Here is a 10162-nt window from a genome sequence, read left to right on the forward strand (position 1 = left end):
GAGTGAGACAGCACGGTTTCCTCTGCAGGCAGTGTGGGTTTGTGGACCTTGGTGGCAATGTCAGTGTCTGAGGAGTGTTTCCCACACGTGGAGCTCAGATGGTGCTGAGCTGCTGTCAGTGCTGGAGGTTTATACTGCTGAGAGGCTCATCATCACAGCCTCAACACACAATCTACAACACAGATTTGTGTGTGTGTTATATGTTGCCCTAAACCCTGCCCCTCTGTCCTCCTGTTGCAGGTGTGTGTGAGCTGCTGCTGTCTGCTCTGACTGTTTCTGCAGGTGAGTTGATGGAAGTGAAACAATCAGTGAGACTCCAACAAGAACACAAACACATTTACTCTGTCTGTGTGTCCTCCAGTGTCTCTGTCAGTCAGTCCAAACCTTCAGCAGTTCTTCAGTGGATCTTCTTCAGTGTCTCTGAGCTGTGTTGATGGATGGACAGTGAGGAGGACCAGAGGAGGACTCACTGAGGACTGTGGAGCAGCTGCAGGCTTTAAGAAGGTTAACAGTTCCTCATGTCTTCTGGATCTCTCTGTCTCCTCTGATGGAAGTTACTTCTGTGTGAATCCATCTGGACAGCAGAGCGATGGAGTCTCCTTCACTGTGTCAGGTACAGACAGATGTTCCAGCTGTGTCTCTGCTCTGTTGGTGTCTCTGCATCACTCTGTTTGTGTCTCTGTTGGTCAGATAAAGGTGTGATCCTGGAGATCCCTGCACTTCCTGTGAGGACAGGAAGTGATGTCACTCTGCGCTGTAAACCCAAAGATGGTTCTAGACCAAAATCTTATTTCTTCAGAGATGGTGGTGAACTTGGACCTGGACCTGAAGGAGAGTGGATTCTGTCTAACGTTCAGAAGTCTGATGAAGGTCTCTACAAGTGTTCTACTGATATTAATCCATCATCTCCTCAGAGCAGACTGAGGGTCAGAGGTCAGGACACCGACATCACTTCCTGTGTAAAGCTAACCTGCTGAGCTGATAAAAAGCTGATCACTGACTGAACCATCATCATCATTTCTCCTGCAGATCCTCCTCCTCCCACCACAACAACCTCTCCTCCTCTTCCTCTTTCTACTCTCTCCTCTTCTTCTGCTTCCTGTTGTAATCCTCCTCCTTCCTCCTCCTCCTCTCCAGACTCCAGCTCCTCCTCCAGCTCCTCCCTGCCTCTTTATCTCCTGGTCCTCCCTGTAGTCCTGCTCCTGGTCCTGGTCCTGGTCCTGGTTGGAGGTGTGGGTCTGTGGAGGAAACAGAGAGGTATGAAATGTGTCAAACTCACTCAGTGAGAAATGTGTTTCTCATTCAGGTGTCAGTCAGACTTTGATTTATTCATATTTACTTATTATCTTTGAAACACATTTCTGTCATTTTCTTAACTACTGTAGCTGCTTTGTATTGTGGGTAAAGACCCGACAATAATACAGAGAAAACCCAACAGTCAAAACGACCCCCTATGAGCAGCACTTGGTGACAGTGGGAAGGAAAAACTCCCTTTAAGAGGAAGAAACCTCCATCAGAACCAGGCTCAGGGAGGGGGGGTCATCTGCTGGGACATGACACCTATGACTGGAGGCCATGCCCACTTCAGTGCCCTGATGCTGGTTGGTGTTGGTTGGGTCCACCCCCGAAATTCAATGTCTGTGCTACTGCTGACTCTTCCCTCCTCTAACGATGCTGAAAATATCTGAGTCATTAGAGAACATCTGTAGGAAGCAGCTGGAACTCAGATGTGAACAAAGAGAGCAGGAATGGGGTCAGAACACTTCCTTGGGGTGCGCCTGTACTGCTTAGTACTACTTTAGAGATGCAGTTTTTCAGGTGTGCATGCTGTGGTCATTGGGAAAGATGATCCAGGCACCACAGCAACAGTGATAGAGTCACCAGCACCTTCCTCACCTTCTCACCTGATAGATGGGCTGGGTTGTGCTGAATGAACCACCTGCTCTGCAGAGCAGGTCTTCAGCAGCCTGTCCCTGTTTCAGTCGACCCAGCTCCTTAATGGGAGTGACTCCAGGTGGGTTAATGTCTGGGTGGGTTAATGTTGTGGGAGAGTAGACGTAGGAAGGGGAGAGAGCCACGTCTGACAGCATACAGGAAGGAGAAGTCTGGAGGGGTGGGGGACTGTTCGGGACGTGGTCACCATCATGTGATCTTCCCCAGCCTGCTGAAGTCCAGCTGTGGGTCTGTGAGCCTCCTTTCCTTCCTCCATCTTCATTTTAAGTTCTCTTTATAGTTCTTTGATTTTGTTCCCACCCCCCTCCCTAAAATCTGTGGTGCATACCTGTTCTTTGGGTGGAGCATGCTTATGGTTACACCATTTATCGCTGACGAGCAGGATGAGTCACTTCCCACAGTAATGGATGGTACACTCAAAAAAAAAATATAATGGACTTACTTAAAAATGTTGTGTCAAGTGGTTCCACGTAACTTTTTTAAGTAGGTGTTAAGTAACAGGTTTCTGTATGATTTACTCAAAAGACTTAAGTAAACTGTACCAAGGGACTTGAGTAATTTAAACTTAATGTGGTTACTTTCATTTTATGTATGAAAACTATGTTAAATGTATGTGACATAGTTGAGTTCAGAGAATTAACTGGATACACATTAAAGCAATACAGGATTGCTGAGTAAGAGCAACTTGATATAGTTAAGTTAATCCTAAATGAGTTTCTTTTGTCAACTTAAAATCATGTTAAATAGAAAAAGAACTGTTAACAGAGGGAGGAAAAAAAACACAACTTTGCAAAACAGCACTTTATTAAATACTAAGAATAACATCATCTTGTTTTACAAAAACACTCAAAATAATAAAGTATAAAAATGCTTTGTATTTATAAAAAAAAATTACAATTATAAAGTTAAGCATCACAGTATTTTTTAAACTTTCAATAACCTTTTCAGAGCTCTTAGCTCCACACAAGCTTCAACTAGTTCAAATAGCAGCAGAACATCCACACTATGGTAAAGCGTCTTTGTAGGAGAATTTTTTTTACCCATTACAGCTAAGTGGCTACAATGAGGTATCTTAATACAACTGAAAGTGCTGTAACAACAATCTGACACATGAGAAAAAAAAGAAAAAAAAAAGAATAAACCTCAAAACAATGTTTTGTCTGCTGCCCAACGTAAACTCTTAACAGAGTCGTATGGTCTCAGGTCAGTAGGTTGATACTACTACCTTAGATTTCAATTTGAAACTTGTAACCTTCAAGGTGAAACAGTAACGTAAGAAATAAAAAAAGGTTAACAGACAACCCAAACTACTGCTCAAGTTAACAGGATAACAAAATCTTTTCAGCACACTGAACAGCCCCCATAATGGTTTCATGCATTATTCCAGCAGTTTATTTTTGAGTACCTGGATTTTGTTTAAAAGTCTGTGTGTATCAAGTTCCATCAGGATCTTTTGGATGAATTTAAAAGTGTACCTGAGGTCAGAATGCTCAGGTTCAGGTCGTAGATGATCCCAAACAGTAAGGCACAAGAAGTAGTGACATCTTTGAGTTCATTGAGCACCTGCACACCTTCAACTATGATGCCAACATCTTCTGGGGACTGATCAACATCTTCACCTGGGTGTTTAATCACATAGGTGCCGATGACCATCTGATCCAAATCTGCCTGGGTTTCATCAGGGTTCTCACTCTAAAAACAGATAAAAATAGACAAGATAATTTAATAAAACCTCTCTCACTGAAAGCATATACACACGTGGATAAAATTATTGGTACCCCTCCTTAATGACCAAAACGTCCACAATGGTCTCTGAAATAATTTAAAATGGACAAAAGTAATAATAAATAAAAACTTATTGAAATTTAACCAATTAAAATCAGGCACTGCTTTTAATTTGTGGTTCAACAGAATCATTTAAAAACCAAACTGGAGAAACAGGCCTGGACAAAAATGGAACATCTAGAAAAGATTGAAACTAATTTGACCACAGGGATATGTTAAACTAAGGTGTGTCCTCTAATTAGCATTACAGGTGTCTTCAAGCTTGTAACCAGTCAGTCTCCTATTTAAAGGGTGCAAAGTCGTCACTGTGCTGTTTTGTGACGAGGTGTGTGTGTATCACAATGAAAATGGACCACAGGAAGTGAAGGAGAAAGTTGTCCCATGCCTAGTGTCAGAAAGCTTGGTCTCAGTTGCAGGCCTTCCAACAGGATAATGACTCAAAACACACAGCTAAACTCACCAAAGAATGGCTAAGAGCTAAACATTGGACTGTTCTGCACTGGCCTTCTATGAGCCCTGATCTAAATTCTATTGAACATCTGTAGAAGGAGCTGAAACATGGAGAAGGCACCCTTCAAACCTGAGACAACTGGAGCAGATTGACAAACAAAGAGTGGTCCAGAATACCTGTGGACAGGTGCAGAAGTCTCATCAACAGTCACAGAAGTTGTTTGATAGCAGTTACTGCCTCAAAAGGTTGAGCATCAAAACATTAAATTACAAATACCACAATTTTGGTCTAGTTTGTTTTTCATGATCCACAATTCAAAAGCACTGTCACTGGTTAATTTTCAGTAAAAATTTTAATTACTTTTGTCTGTTTCAAGTTATTTCAATGACTGCTTTTGTTCACTAATAGAGGATTGCCAACAATTTGTCCAAGTGTGTAATTCCGATGAAGCTTGCACCATTTTTATATTCTTCTTGATAACTGACTCCAATAATAAATGAAGTCAGTCTTCAGTCTCCCTGGTTCAACACCCTGCAACTACTTCCTTAGTACGTCAATGTTCTGCAGAGACCTGCTAATGAGCCATGATCCAGGTGTGTTGAACCAGGGAGAGAACTAAGACATGCAGGATACTTGAGGACTGACTTTGGACACCCCTGAGTTAACTAAACAAAACAAATAAACAAAAAAAAAGTTTTGGGGATAAATGTAAACACTATTAAGAAAAAAAAACTTCTAAAAAAATAACTGGTAATGGGTAGGTTCTGGCTTTTGTAAGTATTAAGTTACACCGTGTGCAGTTTTTGTAAAATTGCCCTAGAACTCCCTCCAGTGGTTGTTTTGTAGCATTGTTTGTGGTTACAAAAATACAGGAAGTAGACAGATTCAAGATGGCGGAATGTAATGCTGAATGTTCGTGAATTAGGCTAATATCAATCGTGAAATGTTGTTGTTTTGGACAAGATTTGTTCTTTTACGATGGTCGAAAGTGGACAATGGTCAATTCAATTCAATTCAATTCAATTCAATTCAATTTTATTTATATAGCGCCAAATCACAACAAACTGTCGCCTCAAGGTGCTTTGTATTGTGGGTAAAGACCCTACAATAATACAGAGAAAACCCAACAGTCAAAACGACCCCCTATGAGCAGCACTTGGCGACAGTGGAAAGGAAAAACTCCCTTTAACAGGAAGAAACCTCCAGCAGAACCAGGCTCAGGGAGGGGGGGTCATCTGCTGCGACCGGTTGGGCTGAGGGGAGAGAAAGACATGCTGTGGAAGAGAGCCAGAGATTAATATCAATTAATGATTAAATGCAGAGTGGAGTATAAACAAAGTAAATAAGGTGAATGAGAAACAGTGCATTATGTGAACCCCCCAGCAGACTAGGCCTATAGCAGCATAACTAAGGGAGGGTTCAGGGTCACCTGATCCAGCCCCAACTATAAGCTTTATCATAAAGGAAAGTTTTAAGCCTAATCTTAAAAATAGAGAGGGTGTCTGTCTCCTGAATCCAAGCTGGAAGCTGGTTCCACAGAAGAGGGGCCTGAAAGCTGAAGGCTCTGCCTCCCATTCTACTCTTAAGTATCCTAGGAACCACAAGTAAGCCAGCAGTCTGAGAGCGAAGTGCTCTGTTGGGGTGATATGGGACTATGAGGTCTTTGAGATAAGATGGTGCCTGATTATTCAAGACCTTGTAGGTGAGGAGAAGGATTTTAAATTCTATTCTAGATTTAACAGGGAGCCAATGAAGAGAAGCCAATATGGGAGAAATCTGCTCTCTCTTTCTAGTCCCTGTCAGTACTCTAGCTGCAGCATTTTGGATCAGCTGAAGGCTTTTCAGAAAGCTTTTAGGACAGCCTGATAATAATGAATTACAATAATCCAGCCTAGAAGTAATAAATGCATGAATGAGCTTTTCAGCATCACTCTGAGAAAGGATGTTTCTAATTTTAGAAATATTGCACAAATGCAAAAAAGCGGTCCTACATATTTGTTTAATATGTGCATTGAAGGACATATCCTGGTCAAAAATGACTCCAAGATTTCTCACAGTGTTACTGGAGGCCAAAGTAATGCCATCCAGAGTAAGTATCTGGTTAGACACCATGTTTCTAAGATTTGTGGGGCCGAGAACAAGAATTTCAGTTTTATCTGAATTTAGAAGCAGGAAATTAGAGGTCATCCAGGCCTTAATATCTTTAAGACATTCCTGCAGTTTAACTAATTGATGTGTGTCATCTGGCTTCATTGATAGGTAAAGCTGAGTATCATCTGCATAACAATGTAAATTGATGCAATGCTTTCTAATAATACTGCCTAAGGGAAGCATGTATAATGTAAATATAGAGGCAGAGGCCATTCTTCAATAAAGCAGCAAAAAAACAGAAAGAGAAGTTTCTTTATTGGAGCATCGTTATCTGGCTGTCTAGCTGGTGAAAACAGGAAACTCAAAAGCGAGGACAGCACAGTAAAAGAACATCAGCGCAGCAGGCAACAACCACAAGGAGATAGATAGCGCAGCAACCATGAGTCTACATTCAGGTAAAGCAGATGACATGGAGAACAAGGACAATGCAAGCAACACAGACACACGCTGTAAGTCTGCACGCTCACATTCATCCAAACGTTCATCGACAAGTTCTGCAGCATTAAAAGCACGAGCAAAAGTGGAGGCTGCACGTGCACAACTGGCTTATTCGGAAAAGGAGGCAGCCATAATGAAGCAGAAAACTGAACTTGAGGCTAATTTGCATATTTTGAGTTCTCAGAAGGCTGTTGCGGCTGCAGAAGCAGAAGTTGCAGTTTATGAAGAGGAGGAGGGACTCTCAAAAATTGAACAGGACTATCCATTAGTGGGACCATCCACCAGCCCGGAACAGCGTACTGCAGAGTATGTACAAAAACACTCAGATATTTGTGTTGAAGGATTCACATTGCAAGTAGATCCTCTCGCCTGTCACAAGGCTGCACGTGAACAATGTGAAAAGGCCATGAATGCAGAAATAGATTATCACAGCTCACACAGTGCAGAAGAGAATAAGGTTAAAGTGGAGCACCTAGCACAACACAGAGAAAGACTGAGTCCACCCAAACTGTATCCATTTGGCACTCCTCAAGAAGCTATAGAGACACAGGGTGTACAGGAGATTGCGAAGTACCTCACACGGAGGGAAATGTTAAGTACAGGACTTTTGCAGTTTGACGACCAGCCAGAGAACTACTGGGCTTGGAAGGCATCATTTCAAAATGCTATTAAAGACTTGCATGTTACAGCCCAAGAAGAGCTAGATTTAATAGTCAAATGGCTTGGAGCTGAGTCTGGTCAGCAGGCACAGAGAATCCGCTCAGTCCACGTCTTTAATCCAACTGCAGCACTGGAGCTTGTGTGGCAAAGACTCGAGGAGTGTTATGGTTCTCCTGAAGTAGTGGAAAATGCACTGTTAAAAAAGACTGAACAGTTTCCCAAACTCAACAACAGAGATAACGCAAAGTTAAGAGAGCTGGGTGACATTCTGCAGGAAATTGAATGTGCAAAAGATGGAGGATACCTACCAGGCCTCTCATATTTGGACACGGCTCGTGGAGTCAATCCCATCGTGGAGAAGTTGCCCTATGGACTACAGGAAAAATGGATTGCAACAGGGGCAAAGTACAAAGAAGAACACAAAGTTACCTTTCCCCCTTTCAGTGTCTTTTCGGGGTTTGTAAGACAACAAGCCAAAATAAAAAATGACCTAAGTTTTGTCATCACACCTCCTGCCAACGCAAGCATCAAAAAAGAGAAGAGCTTCAAAGGCAACAACAGGCAAGTGATTAGTGTACACAAAACAGATACCAGTTCAGCTCAAACTAGTTACAGTAAACCTATAGAAAGCCCTGATAAGCTTTGTCCTATACATAAGAAACCTCATCCACTTAAGAAGTGCAAAAGTTTCAGAGCGAAACCCATAGATGAGCGCAAGTCTTTTTTAAAAGAGAACAGAATCTGTTTTAAATGCTGTGGCTCTACTCAGCATCTAGCAAGGGACTGCAGTGTGCAAATAAAGTGTATGGACTGTGGCAGCGACAGACATTTAGCAGCGCTACATCCAGGTCCACCTCTTGCACCAGCTGAAAGCTCTGAAGCTGAGAAAGAGAATGGCGGGGAGACGCAAACTAGTGAAAGCGTCTCAGTCGTTTCTAAATGCACAGAAGTGTGTGGCGATGTAGACATCCCATATTCATGTTCAAAAATAAGTCCTGTATTAGTCTATCCAGATGGGAAAAGAGAACAGGCAAGGAAGATGTACGCAGTGCTTGACGAACAAAGTAACAAGTCACTAGCTAAGTCTCAGTTTTTTGAGCTTTTTAAGATTAAGACACACTCAGACACTTACAAGCTCAGGACATGCTCAGGACTGTCAGATAACATTGGCAGAACAGCATTAAACTTTATGATTGAGTCAATAGATGGTAGAGTAAAGCTCCCACTCCCAAACCTGATTGAGTGTGACATGATTCCGGATGACAGAAGAGAGATTCCATCTCCACAAGTTGCTATGAAGTTCCCACACTTACAGAAGATAGCTGAGAAGGTGCCACCAGCAAAGAAAACGGAAAGAGAAGTTTCTTTATTGGAGCATCGTTATCTGGCTGTCTAGCTGGTGAAAAACAGGAAACTCAAAAGCGAGGACAGCACAGGGTAGGTTCATCAAAGTTAGCAAATCATATATTGTCTGATATTTGTAGGCCCAATGAAAATGAATGTGGTGGTAAAACTTAACAACTCTCCATCACAAAGGTATTGAATCTTGGTGAGTGAATTAAAAAATTTGACACCTTGATGAGAGCTTATTTAGCACAACCATGAATGAAAATGTCCCTTTTAAAAAGAACTGACACTTACTCCGTACTCTTTCACTAGCTTTTCAGGGTCTTCGTTGAGATACAAAGGTAGTGCTTGGAGGCTACAAGATCTTCTTGTTGCAATGTAGTCGTTCTGCAAAACGAAACAGGAAATATACTGCATAAAAAGTCACTGACATTAGGAACAGGGAAAAGTGCCTAAAAGTGATCCCTGACACAGATATCAACTGCTGGCCAGCCAGCTTTAATGCAGAGGTCACTCATTCATTCATAAAATCCCATTTAGCTACAGGTGCACTTATCAGTTAACAACAAGGGCAGGGATAAGTGTGATAGCCCACTACAGTCTTATGTGACTTGTCTTAGTGTAAAGGTGGATGGTGGGGTGGCAGAATAATTATGCAAACTATCTGCAGCAACTTTAGTATGCAAGTAATTATACACAAACCTTGTCAAATAACAGCCATAAAGTTTTTGATTTTGTGTCCTACTGCTCCTCCTTTCTTGCTGAGAATCTGTCAGTAGTGGCCCAGCTGCGCCATAAACTGATACGTGGGATGGTGGTAATGCAAGTGAACTCAGCACTTATCTAGGTAAGTATTTCAAAAAAGACAAAAAAGAAGTACAGAAAAAGGTTATACAGCTTAAAAGTCTTCCACAAGTAATATCACAAGATTACATATCAAATTCCAAAACATATAACATCTGTTTCATATTGCTAGATATATTTCCAAACCCTAATGTAGTACAAATCTTCAGTGATTCTAATCTAGAATACCCAGTGTGTAGAATACCTATGTGTTGACCCTCAGTGTATCAAAATTGGTTTAAAATAGAAAATTACATCTACCATCTACACAACTTCTGAAATAATTTATGCTTGAACTAATTTGCTTAACAACTCTCACACTTTATACATTTTTAACCAATTAAAAAGCCCACATTATGATGACAGCTGATGCTATGCAAGTGATTGGACACAACTGACAATTAAATGTAGCTGAAGTAACACAGTTTTCAACACTTTGGTTAGTATGTGACATACTTAAATGACTATGAAGGGCATTCCAAGTTTTAAATACACAAGGGCAATCAGAATAAATGCATGGGTATGGGCGTCTGC

The 10162-nt window shown here is 41.5% G+C and overlaps 2 long non-coding RNA genes across 2 annotated transcripts; one reads left to right on the forward strand and one right to left on the reverse strand.

Annotated features, from left to right (window-relative positions):
* The first annotated feature begins 240 nt into the window (after positions 1 to 240).
* On the forward strand, positions 241 to 875 carry LOC115777193 (uncharacterized). Its single transcript, XR_004019599.1, has 3 exons — positions 241 to 282; positions 362 to 613; positions 691 to 875. It is a non-coding gene; the product is annotated as an uncharacterized LOC115777193 (long non-coding RNA).
* Positions 876 to 2870: 1995 nt separating this feature from the next.
* On the reverse strand, positions 2871 to 9577 carry LOC115777262 (uncharacterized). The gene is made up of 3 exons (XR_004019608.1): positions 9488 to 9577; positions 9080 to 9172; positions 2871 to 3645 (listed from the first exon to the last, which is right to left on the reverse strand). It is a non-coding gene; the product is annotated as an uncharacterized LOC115777262 (long non-coding RNA).
* Between the last annotated feature and the right edge of the window lie 585 nt (positions 9578 to 10162).

The sequence above is a fragment of the Archocentrus centrarchus genome, unplaced genomic scaffold, assembly GCF_007364275.1.
Source record: "Archocentrus centrarchus isolate MPI-CPG fArcCen1 unplaced genomic scaffold, fArcCen1 scaffold_45_ctg1, whole genome shotgun sequence".
NCBI lineage: Eukaryota > Metazoa > Chordata > Actinopteri > Cichliformes > Cichlidae > Archocentrus > Archocentrus centrarchus.